The 22,555-nt window shown below is 35.6% G+C and overlaps 1 pseudogene across 1 annotated transcript; it reads left to right on the forward strand.

Moving 5' to 3' along the window:
- The first annotated feature begins 21,112 nt into the window (after positions 1-21,112).
- On the forward strand, positions 21,113-22,044 carry LOC308429162 (peroxisomal membrane protein PMP34-like; annotated as a pseudogene). The gene has a single exon. The product of its transcript is annotated as a peroxisomal membrane protein PMP34-like (transcript).
- Positions 22,045-22,555: the final 511 nt, after the last annotated feature.

A 22,555-nucleotide genomic window follows, 5' to 3' on the forward strand; every position in this document is an offset into this window, starting at 1 on the left:
AACTCACAGTCCTTATGAATGTTGAAAAGATGGAAGGCCAAAATGTGGAAGCCTCAGTACTTCTTAGAAAAAAAAAGACAAAGAAAAAAATAGAGTATTCACCATATATTATTATGTAACAAATTTTGCGAGCTGTAATAATATTTTATAAAATAAATAAATTAATAAAAAAGTAATATGAAGGAGAAGGAAAATATGAAGACTGTAAGCATATGAATAAATTTATTATTCTTTATAAAGGTGAACACACCCAGTTTTTTTTTTTTTGGCATGAAAGTAACACTAAGTTTATCAGATGATCTTATATTTTCAGGTCTTAAGTGGTCTTCCTGATAAATCTTCTGAGTAACCATACAGCAGGCAGGCAACAGCTGGTTACTAGCACTACACGTAGCTGTAGTAATTTTATAAATGCGATTTATAATGCAGAATTTCCAAATTTAGATAAGACTGGGAAAAATTCTCTTCAACAATCAGTCAAGAATTACCATCCACTCTATGCTAGCTTTTAATGTTAAACTAACAGAGATAACCTCTATCTTAGCAAAATTTATAAGCAAACTTGATTCGTAGTGGAATCTTCTGCAGTAATGAAACGTTGAGTACAATAGCAAGTAGCCATCCATAACCCTTGGACTTTTGAAATGTCCATAGTTTCATTTAGAACTGAACTTCAAAAATTTGTAATTATTTTGTCGCTCACCACAATTTTGTGACTAATGACATAAATATTTAGAAAAGTTAAATCAGTTATCAAGAAACTATAAAATTCCTCATTGGGGTAGTTATTAGGAAGTATAATAATGTAGACATGCATTTTATTTAAAATGTATTTTAATTTATCTATTTAATTCATTTTTCCAACTCACTGCTTACCCCCATGTCACCATTTCGCAATCCTTCTCCTTTCCACTCTCCTTAAGCTGGTGGGGATTCCCTGGGGATCCTCCCAATTCTGGCTCTTCAAGTTTCTGTGGGGATGAGTCCTTCCTCTCTGATGGAGGCCAGTCAAGGCAGCCCAGGTAGAACAACTTATTTTACTAAACAAGACTAAGTTGTTACATTCAGGTAGCAGCTTTTGGGATGGTCCCCCACTCCAGTTGTTATGGACACGCACGAAAACCAAACTGTACATCTAGTCCATATGTGTGGAAAAGCCTAGGTCCAGCTCATGTATTTCTTTGGTTGGTCCAGGTTAGTTGACTCTGTTGGTCTTTCTGTGGAGTTGTTATTCCTTTCAGGGCCCTCAATCCTTTTCCCAACTCTTCCATCATAGTTCCCAAAGCTCCATCCACTGTTTGTCTGTGCGTGTCTATGTCTGTCTGAGTCAGCTGATGAGAGGAGCCTCTTGGAGGACAAGATGCTTCTTTCAGCAAGCATAGCAGAGTAGCCATAATAGTGTCAGGAATTGGTGCTTGCCCATGGCATAGATCTCAAGTTGGGCTGGTTATTGGTTTACCATCTCTTTGTCTCTGCTCCATCCCCTGATCCTGCCTTTCTTATAGAAAGAATAAATTTTGGGTGGAAAGTTTTGTAGGTTGGTTGGTGGTACACAAGCATTTTAAGCAGTAATTTGTACTAGCCTGGAAATGGTCATCATGGGTCTGTCTTCCAAATTTAAATCTAAAGAAGAAACGAACTTGAGAAGTTGATAAATTTCAGATTAGACAGGATATTTGACATGATAAATATTTTTGTTCTAGTTTTTAAAAAGCACTAAGTTTTTAAAGTAGAAAAACAAGTGCATTTATTAACAAATCCCTCTCTGGTTGCTGTTCAGAGGGAAGATGAAGGAACAGGGAGAAAAAGCATAGTGCACAGGTGGTCACAGACTAGGTAAGAAAGGAGATTATCTTGGCTAGAGAAACTATAATGTGAAAAAGTGGAGTTTTCAGAGGCCCAAAGGAATTAACTGATCGAAACAAATAAAATTAGATTAGAGAAAAGAAAATCAAACATCATTCACATAGCCTAGAATTGTTACTCTGGACTTGATGGGAGGGGCAGTTGTAACAGCCATGGGAGCTGTAAGATATCCAAATCCAGGCAGAAAAGTCATAATTATACTTGCTAACTGAATGTGGGATGTTACTGTGACATTTGTAAAAGAAATAGTTAAATAGATAATCATGTACACAGGTAAGAAGAGATTTCTAGCTAAGAATGCATATGTGAATGAACTCCAACCGACTGTGGCAAAATGCACAAGACCTGCATGTTTTCAAACTAAATCCAGCACTGAGAATGGGAAACAGACACAAAGTCCCAGTCCTAACAAAGACACTACTTGGAACTGATATCTTCTGGGAAAAGGAAGATCAGTTTATTTCCTGAGTATATCACTAAACTCAAGGACAGGACTCATACCCAAAGGTAGTTGGCCAATACAAAATAAAGATTATGATTTATTGTTTGTTTGGTTTTTGGTGTGATTTCTATTTTGTTTTGGCATATTTTGCCTTGGTTGTTTTTATTGTTGTTGACAGTGTTTAATTTTGTTTTTGTTAGGAAAGTGAAAGAACAAAATGTTGGGTAGGTAGGGAGGTAAAAAGCATTCGGGGAGAAGAAACATGATAAAATGAATGAAAAACATTTAGTAAAAATTAAAATCAAATATATAAAGAAGGCAAGCTTGAAGGTCAGTTTCATGTCAACTAAAAGACATATGGAGAAGAGAGTCATCATAGAATAAGAAAGGAATAGGCTTTACAAATAAGGCATTTATAATTTCAAAGTTATATTTTCTTTCTGTATTAACATTTGTCTTTAGACCAACTAATCTTAGATGACTCCTTCTGAATTTTGTGATCCTCCACTAATGTATTCTGAAGCCAGACCTTACAGGAAGTGTTTATCCTACAGTGCCATTTGTCATTCTCCAAACTTGTAGTCAAAATACATCCCTGGTTGCATGCAGTTTAGCTATTCTGTAGTCAAATACATTTATAAAGAGATATTAAAAACAACTTTATTAGTAAAATTAATTGTTAAACTTCATAGATGTGAAGGTACTATATGGAAGGTCTTTTTTCCTATACACTTCAGAAAGGGAAGCAATCAGCTCAGAATCTCCAAGTTCCTTTTCTACCACACCAAGTTATTTCTCCCCTGAAACTTTTTAGATCCTTTGGAAGCTGCCTAAAACCCCTTTGCCTCAGCTAAGGCCCTACAAAGAGTGCTCAGAATTGGGGACCTCCTTATGGGCCATAATCTTCTATGTCACAATATATCTATAGGTTTATTCACACATGAAAAAAGACATTCGTTAGTCATTGATTTGTTTCACTTAGCCTCTTCCTTATAAATTATTAGAAGTAAATTAATTCAAGACTGATGTTATTTTCAAAGTCAAGTTTATGGTTGAGAATGAATTAGGTCTTTGGAAAATAAAGTGTCTTGGAATCATATGATAAAAATAAGCTAATAATTTGTATTAGAATTTATAATTCGAAATAATTGTATAATTGAAGAGGAAATTTCTTGTTTCTTAGAAATTTTGGTTACATCAAACAATGTTTTGCTGGGACACACAGGTGAAAGGATGTTTTGCTATAACACAAACACAAATGGAGATATGATGTTTAGAAGAGATATAAATATGATCCAACAGACAGAGGGAGCTCAGAATTGTTTAGTTTTGTTCCACTTCAATATTCTTTGCTGAGGGTACACATGTGTTACTTTACCTTACAATGCATTGCTGAGCTTCGCTAATGGTGACTCGATAGAGAGAAAAACGCCAAAGGACTTCTCCTGAGGTTCCTGAGACTTCTTGCCACTTCAGTCTATACAGGCCAGGTTGGTGAACTATGTGATTTCTTCTGGTTTGAACTGAAATTGCTGATTTGTGTGTGGTGTCCACTGAGTTGACCAGTCTAAAGCTGCTAATTTTAGTGTTTGGTGTTTGCCAGTGGACTAGACTGAGATCAACAAAGATTAGGATCACCCCCAAAAACTATTTTGAAACAAATCCACTTCCCCTGAATCCTAACAACCTTGATTTTCTACTAATTCTGGTGGGTGGTGGGCTAGAGGGGAAGTTGAACTCTTATTAAACTAGGTTGAAAAATTATAAAAATTATGCCTACATATAATTCTTGATCTTGAGTAATTTATGAGTACAAATGTCTGAACTTAGGCTTTCACATATACTAGGCATGTTGTACCAATACTCTTTATTCCTAGACCCACAATAATTTATGTTGCAGTAGTCTCTCTTTTGATATATGTCAACTCTGCACTTGTAAGTTCTTCTATATGTGTAAGAGGCCACAGTACTATTGTTTTTACATGAAACCTAACAGAATGCTCGTGTCAGCCACTCCTGGTTTTCTTTTTTATTTATTGGATATTCTCTGTACTTATGTTTGAAACGTTATCCCTTTTTCTCCTACTTGTATGCCTCTCCCCCTCCACTTGTTTTCATGAAGGGAATTATCACTGGAACAAAGGCCTCTTCTCCCATTGATGCCAGACAATGCTATCCTCTGCTACACATGTAACTGGAGCCATGGGTCTCTCCATGTGTGCTCACTGGTTGGTGATTTAGTCCCTGGGAGTTCTGGAGGATTTGGTTGGTTGACAATGTTGTTCTTCCCATGGGGTTGCATACCCTTAGAACTTAAACTAAACAAGGAGTGGACTTTTAACGTCATTTATTGTTTCACTGCTTGTCTCTTTATAATGACATTGATCACCTGCAGTCTTTGGAGAAACAGATACTTCCTTCTTTAGACCTGTTGCCAGTTCCTCCACTTGTTACTACACAGGCCAAAATGAATTTTGGTAGATGTGTAAAATTTTACATAATGTGTGTTATAGATTGTAAAATTATAAAATTTTCCTTATGTAATCAACAAGATAATCAAAACAATAAAATAATATTATTTGTATAAAAATTTTAGATTTTTTTATTATACTTTATTTCTAAGAAAATTTTTAACTAGAGAAGTATAAAGTTTTAGCATCTCTTCATTTTCCCTATGTTTTACCTAGAGGCAAGCTAATGAATTAGAAATGTGCCACTTAGGTATTTCTGTGGTTAATCCTGCTTATAGTTGGAAGTATATTGATGTCATGATATACAATTAAATTACCATGCATCTAGTTGCCTGAGATATAGGCTATGGAGTGTCTGTTTTCTTGGCATGTTTGTGATATTATTTTCTACTCTCTAGAATTGTTGTAGAATGGGCTGTAAGTTATATAGTTAATATCAATAGAATTAAGAATATATATTGAAAATAATGAGAATAAAAACCAAAAGGGTTGGAACTGACTCATTGTTATTATTGATAACAATATACGGTGAATTAATTCACTAAACATCACTATGCCATTTTTTCCTGTTACCTAGGTAGATTAAACTCAGAACAGGCTAGAAAGTACCCACAGCACTTCAAACAAAAGTCACAGAGAAGTGGCTAGAGAATCAACACTTTTCTTTTTGTTGAACTTATCATAAAGAGCAAACAACAAGTAACTGAGAAGCTTCTTCAGACAGCATAACAAAGTCATCAGACTAAAATGCACAATAAAAACAGCATTACATTTTTCACCTAGGGAAAGGAAAATTACTTAGTCTTTTTGTATATATTCTTCTTCATTTTCACAGATGACCTAGTATGGCAGAGAGCTTAGGTGTCCTTGGAGGTTTGAAATTATGGAAATATGTTATTTAACTTGGCATGCAACAGTAATAGTGGGTTCCAGAAAGGTACAGTAAATGTGACAGAATACATGTGATTACATTGAGAGGGTACATTTTATGTTTTCATATCCCTTTCTATGCTTTCTTGCTTATGTAACATGAATAACACTATGTGATTCACATTTTGTTTTAGTATAATTAGAAAAAAATTTTCTTAAAACAAAAGATAAAAATCAGATTGCATTATGTAGCAAATTCACTTATCAGTGTGGCAAGCAATATACTCTCTTATCTTTATTTCTCATTAACTTTTCAAGTTCGCATACAAATAATTGACTTCATTATGGCATGTTTATACTTTGTTCTTATTCATCTTCCTCTCCTTAACCTTTCTGCATCCCTTTGATCCCCCTTTGCTGCACCCTCCCATAGATTGTTTCTTCTTTCATGTCACATGCATTTCATTATCCTCTCTTCTTTTACTCCCTCCTTAAGATCTCTTCTTCCCCATGCCTAATCCTTTTTCAAATTTTATAACCCACATGCTCATACACATGCACAAATTACAACAAAATTTAGGGTTCACACATGGAAAAAAAACATCTATTTTTCTTTCTGATTTTGACTTATTTTGCTTAAAATAAGGATTAAAAGTTCATCTTATTTTTTTCTTTTAAAAGTTACACAGCTTCATTTTTCTTTATACTTAATAACAATTCTATAATACAGGTACCATATCTTTATCCATTAATCTTCCAGTGAATATCTATAGTAGTTCTAATTTCTATCTATTGCAAATAAAATACTTGGATATAAATCTAGAAAACATTGTATAGATACTTGGGGATGTTATAGCCAAATAAAATAGTAGTACTTTTGGTGATACGAGGGCCCAGAATTCTAATTTGCATACTGGATGCACCAGAGTATATTTCCATTAGCAGTTTAAAAGGACTCCTTTCATTCTTACCACATCCATCATTTCTTGTCATTTATTTTCTTGGTGATAGGCATTCTAACTGAGGTGAGATTAAAATCTCAAAAACAGTTTTAATTTTTATTTACATGATAGCTAAGGAGATATTTTGTTTTTAAGAATGTGAAGTAATTACTTATGTTTTTTCTTCTTCCTATTAATTTATGCATGCCTATGCTTTATGTATACATGGGTTAGCACCTTTTCATATATGCATGTGTTTATGAAACCAGAGTTAGGCAGTGTTTCTTTAATCATTATGTACCTTAATTTTTGACATAAGGTCTCTCACTGAACCCAGAGCTCACTGGTCAGGCTGGATTGACTGGTCCTCAAATGGATCCTTCTTTCTCTGTCTTACCTCTGATGGTATTACAGATATAAGGAGACTTCAGTGTTGTCATTTCTCCTATCCATATTTCTTCTTTAAGACTGTCTTTGTATATTATTTATATTTGAATCCTCTCTGATACAAAATTAGCAGGACGCTTTTTCATTCCTTGTGCTGCAATATTCTGATAGAGGTATTGCAGAAATCCTGCTTCATTTCACATAATCAGCATCACCATTTCTTGGAATTATTTTCTGTTGTATTGGAGTCTTTGGAAGTCACCAGGTATATTCTGTTATGATATTTACCTTGAGAAGTTTCTAACTTTCATGTTTTATTTAATAGATCTAATTTCACTCTCTCACATGGGCATAATAAATTGTCCTCAAACACCACTATGTATTTTTGACATGCTGTTAAACTTCATTGTCAACTTTACTGGGTCACAAAGGGACCACACCTCTAGAAATTTTTAGAATATTTCTCAGCATAGATTGTACTATACTATCACATGAGCTTGTAGTTCAGGCTAAATTAAAAAAAGTAGCAGATGGGGTTCAAAAGAGTGTTCAGTGATTAGGAACCCTACTTGCTATGACAGATCAGATTTCAGATTTAACACCTATATAGGCTAGTTCACAATCTCCTGTAACTCCACTGTCAAAGGATCTTATTCCCTTTTCTGCTGTCTCTGGGAATGTACATTTATTTGCCAAATACCCACTGGCATATATATTGACAAACATACGATTAAAATATGAGATAATTCTTCTAGAAAGTGAGTCAGCATAAAATTCCTCAATGCAGCCTTTTCTTTTGATTTTATAACTGTAAACAGTGACAGCAGCCACTCACAATTCCGCTGCCTTGTCAACATCTTAGGACCATGATGGACTGCAAAATGCATTCAATGAAATAAAGCTTTACCTACTTAATTTTTTCAGACAGTTCCTCACATCAGTAATGACTAATACAGAGATCTGGTACTAATCAGTGACATCCTTAATATGATAGAATATTATTCTTAGACTTTCAAACTGGTTTATGAAAGTAACATGGGAGGTGTGAAAATGTAAACTAGAAAAGGCTTAGAATACTGTAAGAAGGAATTAAAAGTTATTTATGGTATCTGTGTAGAAGATCAGATTTCAAAGAGAAAGGCAGTGGACATTAGGTTTATGTGGTTCCACAAAATAATAGGGACTCTGAGGAGAAGTTAGAGAGAATCTGGATTTATTCAACCTGTGACTTGAAAATCCAAGTGATAATAAATTCTAAAGTCAGGACATAACACTTTGTTACTATTGGTACCAATTGATTCTACCCAAGTATAGCAAAACGTTATGAAAAAGTAAAATTTGAAAAAAATACTCATTTATATAGGTTTGATGATGTTGATTTGGATCTAGGATGCCAATTCTAGTGACTTACAAGATCAACATCATTAGTATGGCATTGCTTTTGTGTGTCTGATAAGGTATTTTCAGAGAAGATTAATTGAAACGATAAGACTTTTTTTTTTTAATATCCTTGGTATCATATCATGGTCTGGTGAATAGCATTATTTTTTCTCTCTTTCTGGAGCTTTTCAGACGTGAACAAACTTCTGCCACCATGCTTTTCCTGCCATAGAGACCTATACTTGTAAGTCATGAGTCAATATAAATTCTCCCTACAATTGATTCTTACTAAGTGCTTCTGTACCTTAATGAGAAAAGTCACCATTACTAGGTTCAAGGTAATACCCCATAATCCACAAAGAGGTCTTTTTCTGTAAGAAATTCTTCACACTAGAGTAAATAAACTCATTTTAGATTCTTTTCTCAATTTCAATTTTGTATTGATGACAAAGTGGTTCAAATTGCTTTATAAGGATGTCATTCCTTTTGCAGCCTATGGCATTCCCTAAGAGATGAACAAATGCCTGTTTGTCATACACCAGTCATCTCTGCTAGACAAAAGAAACAATCCTACAAAAATTTACCTTAATAGCCAGTAAGTATATTGGGATTACTTATAGGAGGACTATGTGTGTGTAGTGACTTACAATAGAACATTAAGTCATGATTATCTCTTCTCTTTTATGAACAAAATTTGCTAGGAAGTTTAGTCTGCTCTAAGTCCTTAGGAGGATGAGCAGTGTCTACCTGAGAGGTTGCAGGCATTCAACCCTGCTTTCTTTAGAGTTTTGGGGTGCTAGCATGAAGGAGTCTTCTGTTGAATAAGTCTGCAGTTCATCAACAAGAGTAGAAGGAACTATGTTCCTGTCCTAGTAGGTCTGGAACCCTGCCATTAGGTATGTTAGTGGCTAAGGAGGAAATGGCATCCTGTGCTTGAAGCTGCTGTTGGAGATCCAGAAAAGCTAGAGAATCGTGGATAGCTAAATCATTCTTCTTTGGTGGCTTTCACCACACTTCTCATCTTCCATCTTGCTTGTCCATATAGAATGTCCAAAACTATGGAGCTCTTGACTGGACCCTTCTTGCCTAGATGCACAAAATTGAAAATGAGTCCAATCCCATTATATATATTTTTACAAATGGTTAAACTGTCTGATATCTGAGGAGTTTTCTCATTATTATGTAACTTTGAAAGAGAAGCTTGTCCAAGTGGTCCTTGAAAGGGTCTGTACATTTGTTTTATCCCTGCACCTACATTTAAGTAAAATTGTTTTTGTTTCTTTTTCTGATATGCTGTAAACAAACTGTATATATGCTGGACTTAAATCACTTTAATAGCTGAAAACCTTATGAAACATTTGTGTATGCATGTGGAAATTTCATCGTTTAGTCACTCATGCATTGATATTATCATACATAAGAGAGATTTTCATTTCGTTTTATGTTTTGTGTTCAGTTGCACATATGAATGTGCTCCATGTGTATTCAGTACCTGTAATAGACAGAGTTGGGCATTTGAAACCGTTGGACTGGGGTTACAACATGTTTGAATTGCCTTATGGGTATTGGGAATTGAATCTGGGTATTCTGTAAGAGGAAATAGTGCTCTTAAATGCTTGATCTACTTTTCCAGTTCCATGTACCCGATAAAATTAAGGCAAAAGATAGCAGCATTGTATTCAAAACAGAACAAGGGTATCTGTATTTGTACCATACAATACAGTTTATTTTGTTTAGCTATGAATTTTCACGCTCCAAATCAAATTTTAAAAACTGACAGTTTATATTTTTAGTCATAGAGCAGGTACAGTATTACCTACCTCACTGAATATGTCTCATACTCATGGCATTACTATTAAAAGCAGTAAATAAAATATTGAGTAGAAAACATGAATTTCAGGAGCATTAGACCTTTCTCTTTTCTTACAAAATAATAAAAAATACTTGTAAGAGACAAAATGATATTATTCCTTTTTGGGTCATGTTTAAATGATAGGGGGCTCATGCTTCAGAATGGCCTCTTCTACTAGGCCCCAAAGGAACAGTTAAAATGAAGCTGGGGTGACTCATCTTGAGTAACACATAAAAATCTAGAACTTTCAAGGACCAAGGACACAAAGAGGAACCTATAACAGACACAGTTTTTTCTAAATGCAGAAGATTCCAATATTCTGAACCAACTACAAAGATGTCACCTCTACTACAGCCCTTACAAAAGAAGCAACTTCGAATTACATTATATTGAAATATTAGCTTATCTTTCTCAACTGCTCTCTTCTTGCTCCTCCTTCATAAAACCCAGTAGTGTTTGATTTGCTTCATGGAAGAATTCTTTCAATTTTTTAAAATTAATAATAGAGATTGTCCTTTCCTGAGATGATTCCCTCAAAAACCTAGAAAGGAAAATTGCCAAATTTTGTATTTTAATATATTTTACTTTTAATTTATTCAATTATCCATTTTATCACTCTAGAATAAGTGATCAAATGTGAGTAGCTTAATTATTAAAATTTGTGATAAGGATATTGTAACAATTGAGGTTCATAATTATTATTTTCTACTTTCAATTAAGGAGTAAAGTATAAAAAAATGAAACATGCTCACCTCCAATGGCCAAGTAAATTCTTATTTGTTTGTTTGTATCAATTAAAATGAAGTGATTTTGAGAGAAGTGCATGAGGCATGCCATTGGGAGTCTACAGACAAGTGCCCTGGATGGAGGCACTTACAGATTCTTTCTATTAAAACATGAGTAGGATTTTCTATTTGGAGAAATAAATCTGCCCATTTAAAAAAAAATCAATGTTTCTCATGATTCATGTTTATTATTTCTGACACAACCTTGCTAAAGTAGTATAATTTACATAAGCACATGCACAGTAATTTTAGAATAAAATGGCCATTTATTCCATACATAGGGAATCCTGACCTTCCTGATTTAGGAAGCCTCAGAGGCATTTAAAACATATGTATTTTAAAGCGCTTTCCTACATTGTTCATTAATTTTCTGATAACAATACTTCTTCTCTTCCTATGACTTTTGGGTCTGAAAACCTAAAATGGTAGGAAAGCAGACAGAGAGAAATTAAAGTCACATCCAAACACAGAACCTCATGAAAAATATTGAAGAGGTAGAATGGATTGAAAAACTCAAGCATGACTAAAAAGTACATTCCCCACTAGTCAGTGGATTTGGCTTTCTATTTGTCTCTGCCACCTTGGAGAGCAGTGAGCATTAATAATGCATGGGTGCTAGGAATGTATTAGCAGCTAACCTTGTGAAGAAATCAGCTGCAGACCCAGAAGAGCTATAAAAGGAAGAGAGACCTAGGGAAGGAGGGAGAGGGAAAGGGATTGAGGAAAAAAAAGAGGGGGCATGAGAATACAAATCAACAAGCAAGCATCATTTTTATTTATTGGAAGGGTCTGGGAAGCAGTGTCCAGTGTGCAGGCAGCCATGCATCACTGTAAACAAAGCCCAGAAATCCTTGGAATGGGGCCATAATTGTGTTCATTGATCAAACTCATGCCCCACTCCCATCATATCCGACTCTCACCCTGCCCCAGTCCCATCAGCATCGCATTACTGACCTTTTCATGGAACTTAAAGACATGCACCTGGGAGAGCCAGCATATTCACACACTAACGCAAACACATAATTTGAGAAAATAATATATTGGACAGCCTTCTTACAGCACCAGTACTATAATGTCTGTAATGCATTTATCATCTATGATTTTAGATTTCCTTTACGATATGTGCACATTGCAAATATATTTATTGTGCAAATACCCATTCTGATCCCATAGACCTATTATAGAACAAGCAATATGATAAACATTGGAAGATTGGTGGCACAGTAGAAGAATTTGCTCCAATTTTTTTTCTGGAGGAATTCTGAATTTAAGGTTTTAAAAACCTATGCTTGCTTTTAAACTAAGGTTTCAGCTATTATATATTAGAAGCAAATAAGATTTGGTGAGAACTTATGTACTGTCCACGATGCAAGTCACACATAACCTCCTGACTGCTGTGCACGGAACCTGGCTTACTTCAGTCAAAATGGTGACAGGTTCTGTGTTTTTGCAGTCCTAAAGCCTGGCTGTCACTCTGACACCATAGCATAGTTGAAGTCTTGTTCAACGATTAACGTGACTGTGACCATATTAAAAGTAAATATGTCTGAAACATATTTGTACTTCTAGCACACAGACATTGTGTTTTCCTCCACAACGTGCTGATCCAAACATTTAACAAGCTTGGAGTTTTTCATCACAAGAGGAACAAATAATAAAAAGAGCCAGTAAAAGCTTCATTTTAATTTTATTGTGGTAAATTTCCTCTTTATATATATGAATACATACATATTATTCATATATATAATATTTATATGTGTGTATAGATACACAAAGCAAAGTAAGCTGGTGTCAAAATATGTAATATATTTTTAACAATTAACTTTGCAAAAATGTTCAGAGATAAACCTATTAATGTTATGGAAATCAAGTTGAATTTACTTTCCTGTATGATATTGCTAAATATTCTGGGGAACAAATGGCAAACTGACACTCAGAGCTTGGTATTTATAAGTGCATTTAAATATTATACATCAAGTATTATATGTGAGAAATGTATATAATTCTGTAGGTATAAATAAATAGTTTTGAAATAAATTATGTCCTAAAAGTATACATGTGCACACATATAAACTTCTTATTCATTAGAATAAAATGCTTAAAGGTTAGTGTTTATCTTTAATGTATCCATAGAGACAAATTATTTTTATTAAAACTTACCAAATTTTGTACCTATTCAAACTGAACTCTTTTCTTTGCTGAATACATAGTGGAGTTCCTGAAAAGGATACAAGTTTTGCAAATAATGGGTGGCTTTGCACATTTTGTTAACATCTTCCAATATTTTAACAGAAATTCAATTTCTTTGACTCTAAGTGAGGGATTGTAATTAACTCAGTCTTCCCATAGGAGTATAGAAATGTGGAGAACCTTGCTTTCCCTTCCCAGTTAGCTGACACACTGAGATTTCTTTCTTGTTGCATTGAAAAATATAAATACTTTGGGATTTTCAATGCAATCCCATTGGAATATTATCCAATTCCTCTTGATATAAATTTTTTACTTCTGAGCTAATTCACTCCAGATATTTCTTTTTAGGGGATACACTGCAGTAATCCATTAAATAAAAAATTAGAATCCAAAGGAAATATTAACCAGAAGAGTTCAATTAAAAAAGTCATTATGGCAGAGTCGTGAACCAACAGGAAGACAAGCAATGTGCAAGGAATACAAACAAGAGCTGTATTTCCTTCACAGCTAAACTTCAAGGTGATCTTCGCTTCCTCTGCTTGTAAAGTGTTACTTTGCAGTGGTCTGAACATGTTTTCTGGATGTACTACATCATGGGTTAATGAACTGCTGCTTCTCATTAAACATTTTCTACTATCAAAATTGATAGCTAGCCATTTCTTCTAGAGTCTATTAAAATCTATATCAATTGAACTATGTGAAAAAATATTCCATTAACTTATCAAATATAGAGACCAAAACATAAAGTTAAAAAAAGAACAAAGGGAATAGTAGGGATTGGATATTACTAAACATTACAAATTTAAATATAATATTTAGGGCATTATGCCTAAAACTGAGGAAATGCTTTTGAATTAAAACCTCAGACATTCTGGGCCCCAGGCTAGGATTGACATGGTATGAAACATATGAGGACATCAGGCTAAGGAAGCTGTAAAAACAGAGAGGTGGTAAAGACAGCCCTAACTTCTCTGGTATAAACAGATGCCTCAAAATAAAGCCAGTCATTTGACAATGTCCACTGAGTTGCAGCTCTAAAGCCTGCAGATGAGTTCTATCCCACTAAGAGAAGAGGGCCACTGCCATGAAGAATTATCAAAACAGATTCGTTCACTAGTCTATTAAAATAATATACACTCAGATTCTCTGCTTGGGGTTAGAATGCATCCAGAGAAAAGTGAATGTGGTATAACAAAACATTTTAACACCCATGGAGAAAAAGGAAATTTAGAGATTTTGAAGGTGTTTATGATTATAAAGAGTAAACAACATAGGCAATAATCATGAGCCAAAGTTTTGAAATCATGGAAAATAATCATGTATATGGACTGACCTCACATCCAAATTGTTCAACAAAAATAAACATGGACTAGAAATATAAGACAAGTATACACTGGTAGTGTTAAAGTCTTGCTATGATGATACTCAAGAGGGTCTAACTGTTTAGAAGTAGACATATAAGTATAATTAGCATAAAGTTATACTATTTTAAAAACAAAGAGAAGCTGTTGGAATCTGTTATAAAATAAAGATTGCATCTAGAGAAACAAAATCTTACAGCTTCATATTTTTCATTCATATTACCTGTTGTTCTATGAAAACTTGCAAAGCTTACAAGATACGATACACAGAGAAATAGTCATCTAGTAAAATAGAAGTAAGTGATGTTTAACATGCAAGGCCATAGATATTTTCTCTGTTTATTGTTTATAGAAGGATTGCTCAGGCCATATGCCACCAGGAACAGTGGAGATCTAGGGACGCAAGCCTGGTGAGACTACACTGTGAGTACCTGGGGCATAGAGAGGTCTGGGCCACGTATGTGGAAAGCACACCTCCTCCTGCAATAAGTTCAGGGAAGCAGGAACGCTGCCATAGGGACTCGGTTTCCACCCGGAGGGCCCGTGCGTGAAGACCAAATACTCAGGCCATTTGTCACCTGGAACATCAGAGAACCAAGGACACAGGCAAGGTACACAGGACAGATAGGAACCAATCACTGACAATAAGACCAAGTATAATTACAGACAACAATATGACAAGAGGAAAGCAAAAAAACTTACCCAATGTAAACCAAGACAAGCTGGCAAAACCAGAACTCAGCTTTTCCATCACAGCAAACAGCAGAATGCCAAACACTTCAGAAAAAGAAGATACAGACCTGAAATCATACCACAAGATGATGATGGAGATCCTTAAACAAGAACAGAAGGAAAAGCATAAAAAAATAGAAGAATATTAACTAAGAGGCACAGTAAATATCTTCAACAAAGTCATAGAAGAAAACTTCCCTACCCTTAAGAATGAGATGACCATAAAAGAAGCCTACAGGATTCCAAATAGAGTGGACCAGAAAAGAAATTCCTCCAGACATATAATAGTCAAAATGCTGAGTGCCCAAAGCAAAGAAAGAATACTAAAAACAGTAAGGAAAAAAGGTCATATAACATATAAAGGCAGACAAATCAGAATTACACCCGATTTCTCAACAGAGACTATGAAAGCTAAAAGATCCTGGACAGACATCATGCAGATTCTAAGAGAACACAAGTGTCAGCCCATGCTGCTGTACCCATCAAAACTCTCAATCACCATAGGTGGAGAGACCAAAATATTCCAGAAAAAAAACTAAATTTACACGATATCTGAGCACAAATCCAGGACTAAAAGGAATTATAGATGAAAAATCGAATACAAGGAAGGAAACTACATCCTAGTAAAAACAAGAAAATACCTAAGCAAGAAAACCAAAAGAAGAAAAATACACAGGCACAATTCTACCTCTAAAAGCAAAAATAGCAGGAAACAGCAACCACTATTTCTTAATATCTGTTAACGTAAATGAACTCAACTCACCAATAAAAAGACATAGGCTGTAAGACTGGATACATAAATAGAATCCAGCATTTTGCTGCATACAGGAAACTCATCTCAGAGACAAAGACAGACACTATCTCAGAGGAAAAGGTTGGGAAAAAAAACTTTCCAAGCAAACAGCTGCAAGGAGCAATTTGGAATGACCATTCTAATATAGAATAAAGTAGATTTTCAACCCAAAGTTATCAAAAAAGGTAAGGAAGGACACTTTTTATTCATTACAGGGAAAATTTGTCAGGAGGAACTCTCAATCCTTAACGTATATGCTCCAAACACAAGATCACACATACTCATAAAAGAAACCCTACTAAAGCTCAAAAAGTACATTGCACCCCACACAACAATAGTGGGAGTCCAGATCATGGAAACAGAAACCGAACAAGGATACAGTGAAAATAGCATAGGTTATGAACCAAATGGTATTTATAGACATCTACAGAACATATCATCCTAAAATAAAAGAATAATCTTCTTAGCACCTCACGGCACCTTCTTCAAAATTGACAATATAATCGGTCACAAAACTAGCCTTAATAGATATAGGAAGATTGAAATGCTCCCATGCATCCTATTAGATCATCATGATCTAAGACTTGTCTTTAATAACAACAAAGAAAAGAGAAAGCCCATATACCCATGGAAACTAAATAATGATCTTGTAAATGGTAGCATGGTCAAATAAGAAATAAGGAAAGAAATTAGGGATTTTCTAGAACTAAATGAAAATGAAAACACAATATACCAAACCCTAGGAGATACAATGAAAGCAGCACTGAGAGGAAAACTCATAGCTCTGACTGCTTCCAAAAAGAATCTGGAGAGAGTATATACTAGCAACTTGACTGCGCAGTTGAAGGCTCTAGAACAAAAGGAAACAGATACACCCAAGATGGCAAGAAATAATCAAACTCAGAGCAGAAATTGACCAAATAGAAACAAAAAGAACCATTCAAAGAATTAAGAAAACCAAGAGCTGGTTCTTTGAGATAATTAACAAGATGGATAAACCTTTAGCCAGACTAACTAGAGGGTAACAAGAGAGTATCCAAAATAACAAAATCAGAAAGGAAAGTGGAGATATAACAACTGAAAGTGAGAAAATTCAAGAAATCATCAGATCCTACTACAAAAGCATATACTCAAGAAAGCTGGAAAATCTGAAGGAAACAAATGAATTTCTAGAGAGATACAAGATACTAAAGTTAAACCAGGACCAGGTAAACCATCTAAATAATACCATAACATCTAAAGAAATAGAAGCAGTCATCAAAAACCCCTCCAACAAAAAAAACCCAGGTCCAGAGGGGTTCAGTGCAGAATTCTATCAGACATTTGTTGACAACCTAATAACAATACTCTCCAAACTATTCCACAAAACAGAGTCAGATGGAATACTACCTAACTCATTTTTCGAGGCCACAATAACCCTTGTTCCTAAACCAACCAAAGACCCTACAAGGAAAGAGAACTTCAGACCAATCACACTTATGAACATTAATGTAAAAATACTCAGCAAAATGCTTGCACACTGAATCCAAGAACACATCAAAATGATCATTCAACTTTATCAAGTAGGCTTCATCCCTGAGATGCAGGGATGGTTTAATAAAAGGAAATCCATCAACATAACCCACCAGATAAACAAACTCAAAGAAAAAAAAAAAAAACGACATGGTCATCTCACTAGATGTTGAGAAAATATTTGACAAAATTCAACACCCCTTCAGGTTAAAAGTCTTGGAAAGAACAGGAATCCAAGGCCCCTACCTAAACATAATAAAAGCAATATACAGCAAACCAATAGCCAACATCAAACTTAAAGATGAGATACTAGAAGCAATCCCACTAAAATCAGGGACTAAATAAGGCTCCCTACTCTCCCCCTACATTTTTAACATAGTACTGGAATTCCTGGCCAGAGTAATTAGACAGAAAAAGGAAATCAAAGGGATACAAATTGGAAAGGAAGAAGTAAAAACATCACTATTTGCAGATAACATGATAGTGTATGTAAGTGACCCCAAAAATTCCACCAGAGAACTTCTACAGCTGATAAACAAGTTCAGAAATTTGGCTGGATATAAAATTATGCCAAAGAAATCAGTATCCTTCTTCTAGTCAATGGACAAACATGCGGAGAAAGAACTTAAGGAAAAGATACCTTTCACAATACAAATAATATAAAATACCTTGGTGTGACTCTAACTAAGCAAGTGAAGGACCTTTATGACAAGAACTTCAAATCTCTAAAGAAGGAAATCGAGGAAGACATCAGAAAATGGAAAGATCTCCCATTCTCATGGATTGCAAAGTTCAATATTATAAAAATTGGCAATCTTACCAAAAGCAATCTACAGATTTAATGCAATCCCCATGAAAATTCCAACCTAATTCTTCACAGAGTTGAAAAGAGCAATGTGCAATTTCATCTGTAATAGAAAAAGAACTTGAATAGCGAAATCCATCCTCAACAACAGGAAAACATCTGTGGAATAACCATCCCTGATCTCAAGCTATATTACAAGGCAATTGTGCTAAAAACTGCATGGTACTGGTACAGAGATTGGCTCGTGTATCAATAGAATAGAATAAAGGATCCAGAAATGAGCCCTCACATATATGGTCAGTTGACTTTTGACAAAGGAGCTGTAAACATTCAGTGGAAAAAGGACAGCCTCTTCAACAAATGGTGATGGTCCAACTGGCACTCAGCATGCAGAAGAATGAAAATAGACCCTTTCTTATCTCCTTGTACTAAGCTCAAATGCAAGTGGATCAAAGATCTCCACATTAAACCTTGTACATTTTGCATACTTCTATGCAAAAAAAGCTTTTAAAATCTGTACATTTATCCTTGTTTTTTAAAATAAAGTTGTTCAATTAAAAAAAAAAAAAACGAAGGATTGCAAGCTGTTACAACCTGTTAAACTGAAACCTTGTACCTGAAGACTCAACTATACCACTCCTGGGCATACACCCAAAAGATGCTTTAATGAATAACAAAGACACATGCTCCATTATGTTCATATCAGGCTTATTTATAATATCCAGAAGCTGGAAACAGCCCAGATGCTCCTCAACAAAATAATGGGTACATAAAATGCTATATTTACACAATGGATTACTTCTTGGCTATTAAAAACCATGACTTCATAAAATTCACAGGCATATAGATGGAACTAGTAAATATCATCCTGAGTGATGTAACCCAATCACAAAATTACACACATGGTATGTACTCACTGATAAGTTATTAGCCCAATACTCAAAATACCCACCATACAACTCACTGACCATATGAAGCTCAAGAAAAAGAAAGACCAGTATGGGATCTTCAGTCCTACTTAGAAGAGGCAGCAAAATAATCACAGACAGTAGAGAGAAGGAGAGATTTGGTAGGGAGAAAGCAGGGTGGGGGAGAGGAAAAAGTGGGCAGGATCAAGTGTAGGAGGAGACAGGGCAATATACAGAGGGTCAGGTAATTGAACAGAAATATGTAGAACAAATGGCAAGCTGGGGTAGCTACTAGAAGGTGTCAGATGTCAGAGAAGTAAGAGATTCTCAGGACCCAGTGGGGATGACATTAACTGAAATACCCAACAAATGGGTGATAGAACCATTTTAGATCATATCCACTGAATAGGCACAGTCCTGAGATGAGGGAAGGGACCACTCACTCATCTTAAAATTTTTAACCAATAATTTTTTGTCTAGAAAAAAAAATGCAGGGATAAAGCATGGAGCAGAGACTGAAGGAAAGACCATCCAGAGACTGCCCCACCTAGGGATCCAATCCATCTGCAGACACCCAAGCCAGACACTATGGGTGATTCCAAAAAACAGTTGCTAAGAGTGTCCCCTGTCATATACCTGTTCCCTGTGATGTTCTGCCAAAGCCTTTGCAATACAGAATCAACCATCTGATTGAGCACACCAATTCTCAGGCAACCATCTGACTGAATCGTGGGACCCCAAAAGAAGAGTTACAGGAAATACTAAAGGAGCTGAAAGGATTGCAGCCCCATAAGAAGAACAACAATATCAACTAACCAGACATCACAGAGTTCCCAGGGATTAAACGAACCAAAGAGTGTGCTGGGAGGGACCCATAGTTCCAGCTGCATATGTTGCAGAGGATGACTTTATTTTGCATCAGTGAAAGAATAGGCCTTTGGTCATCTGGAGGCTTGATACCCCATCATAAGGGAATACTACAGTGATGAGACAAGAATGCGTGGATGGGAGGCCACCCTCAGAGAGGCAAAGGGGAGGGTATGGGATGTTGTGGTAGAGAGGAAACCTGGATAGAGAAACAACATTTAAATGCAAATAATCAAAATTACCAATTTAAAAAAATTGTAAGAGTATTTGAATAAATATTTTAAGGATAGAATAAATAGGGAATGATGAGGAAAATGGCAACTGTGCTGGTCTATGAAGGACTATGCCATATACAAAGATCACTTACTGTTGAGTATGCGGAAATGCACATAGAAGAAGAAGAAAGCCATTAGGTAAAGTTTGTTGAAGAAAAAAGAATGTAAAGAAAGTAGGAATCCTCATGGATGTTGAGAAAAGTTGTTCATCTGATATAACCAAGTAGGAATTTAAAAGAAAATTAAAAATAACAAGATATACAAGTGTTCAAGTTAGTATAATGATATCCATATAATTTACACTTTCATTATGGAGACTTTAAAAATTTCATTCCCATAATTTAAATCATTTATATTAAGTTGGCTTGAGAAAATTATATATATATGATAATAATTTTAGTATATTGTTTATTATATTATTGGCAAATCATGTTAATTACTGTTATTTAAAAATATTTATCATTTTAGTGTTGACTCAGAGACAATTTAGGTTGGAGGATTAAAAATACCATTAAACCTTATTATTCACAGTTTCGGATCCATTTTGGTTAAAAAATAACTTTAAAAAATTAACCTGGTGCATATCTGAAGGAGGGAGATAATTAGATGACTCTCATAAGTAGAAAGCTTTCGTGTACCCACACACTGAGGCATCTAAGTGAAAAGTGTAGCACCATGGACTCCGAGTTGGCCTACGAAAGTCTGGTACACACTATGGCCGGAGCCATGGGACGTGTGACTGTCATGACAGTGTTCTTCCCTTGGATACTGCTAGACTTCGGCTTCAGGCCGGTGAGAAGAGAAAGTCAAAAAACGACACATACAGTGCTCCTGGAGATAATTATGGAAGACGGCCTCCTGGCACCTTACCAAGGATGGTTTCCAGTTATTCCCAGTCTCTGCTGCTCCAATTCTGTCCATTTCCACACTTTTAAGAGCCTTAAAGCAGTGTGGGTCAAAGGTCAAGGTTTTTCTCCACGAAAAATCTGGTGGTTGGAACTTATCAGGAGTGGTGAATGTGCTGCTAACTACTCTGCTCTGGGTGGTAACTGCCAGACTTAAGCTGCAGGGGGCAAAATTCCGGAATGAAGACATTATATCAACTAACTACAAAGGCATTTTCGATGCATCCTACTGGATTATTCCAGCGGAAGGGATCTTGGCTCTGTGAATGACACCTTTCCCTCCTTTCTGTTGGTCTTCAATACTGTCATCCAATTCATGTTTTATGAAGGTTTACAACGGCAGGTTTTAAAGAAGTAGAAGAAGCTCTCTTCTCGGAAGGTTCATCATTGGTGCAATAGCCAAAGCAACTGTCACCGCCGTCACCTATCCCATACAGACAGTACAGTCAGTTCTGAGGTTTGGACTATTCTGACGTCATAGACTAAACCCAGAAAAGAGGACGCTGGGGAGTCTTCGGAACGTTCTCTCTCTTCTTCTCCAATGAGTCAAGCGATTTGGAATCATGGGACTCTTAAAAGGCCTCGAAGCTAAGGTGTTTGTTCCACACAGTACTCGCAGCTGCCCTCCTGTTCCTTGTGTAGGAGAAACTTACAGTTGCTGTCTTCAGCGTGATGGGTCTGAAGAGCACACCTAAGTCCTGAGATTCATCCACAGGACCGTGTGAAGCCACAATTGCAGCACAGAGAGGAGCTGCACAGTGCCCCCTTCCTGCCAGTTCCATCCACACCACAGACATTCCTGTCAAGGCATCAAAGGCTAAACAGGGAGTTTAGCTGGCTAAGCCTATCTTCAACTTTGTTTTTATGATCTTTGTTTGGATTTGGGGGTTAGACTAATATGAAAATTTGAAACCCTGAAAATGGAAGTTTGTGCGTGTTCATTAATTTTGTCAAGGGGAGTGGACTTATCTAAAGCTTTTTTTCTGCTTTGTCACTTGTTTTCTCTCTCTAAATGCTCTCCCAGGTTTCACATGATCTAGTAACATAAATCTCTGCAGATATGTTTCTGTCTTAATCTTGATAGAGTTCCTCACTGAGAATAACATCATGACTGTGCCATTATTTTTTTCTCACTCTCTCCCTCCTGCTTAAGAAGAGCTATTTATTTTGTGGGGGAAGTTAAAATTATTAACCTAAATAGTTAGTTTAGTTT

Source organism: Micromys minutus (assembly GCF_963924665.1).
Source record: "Micromys minutus genome assembly, chromosome: 13".
NCBI classification, from domain to species: Eukaryota; Metazoa; Chordata; class Mammalia; order Rodentia; family Muridae; genus Micromys; species Micromys minutus.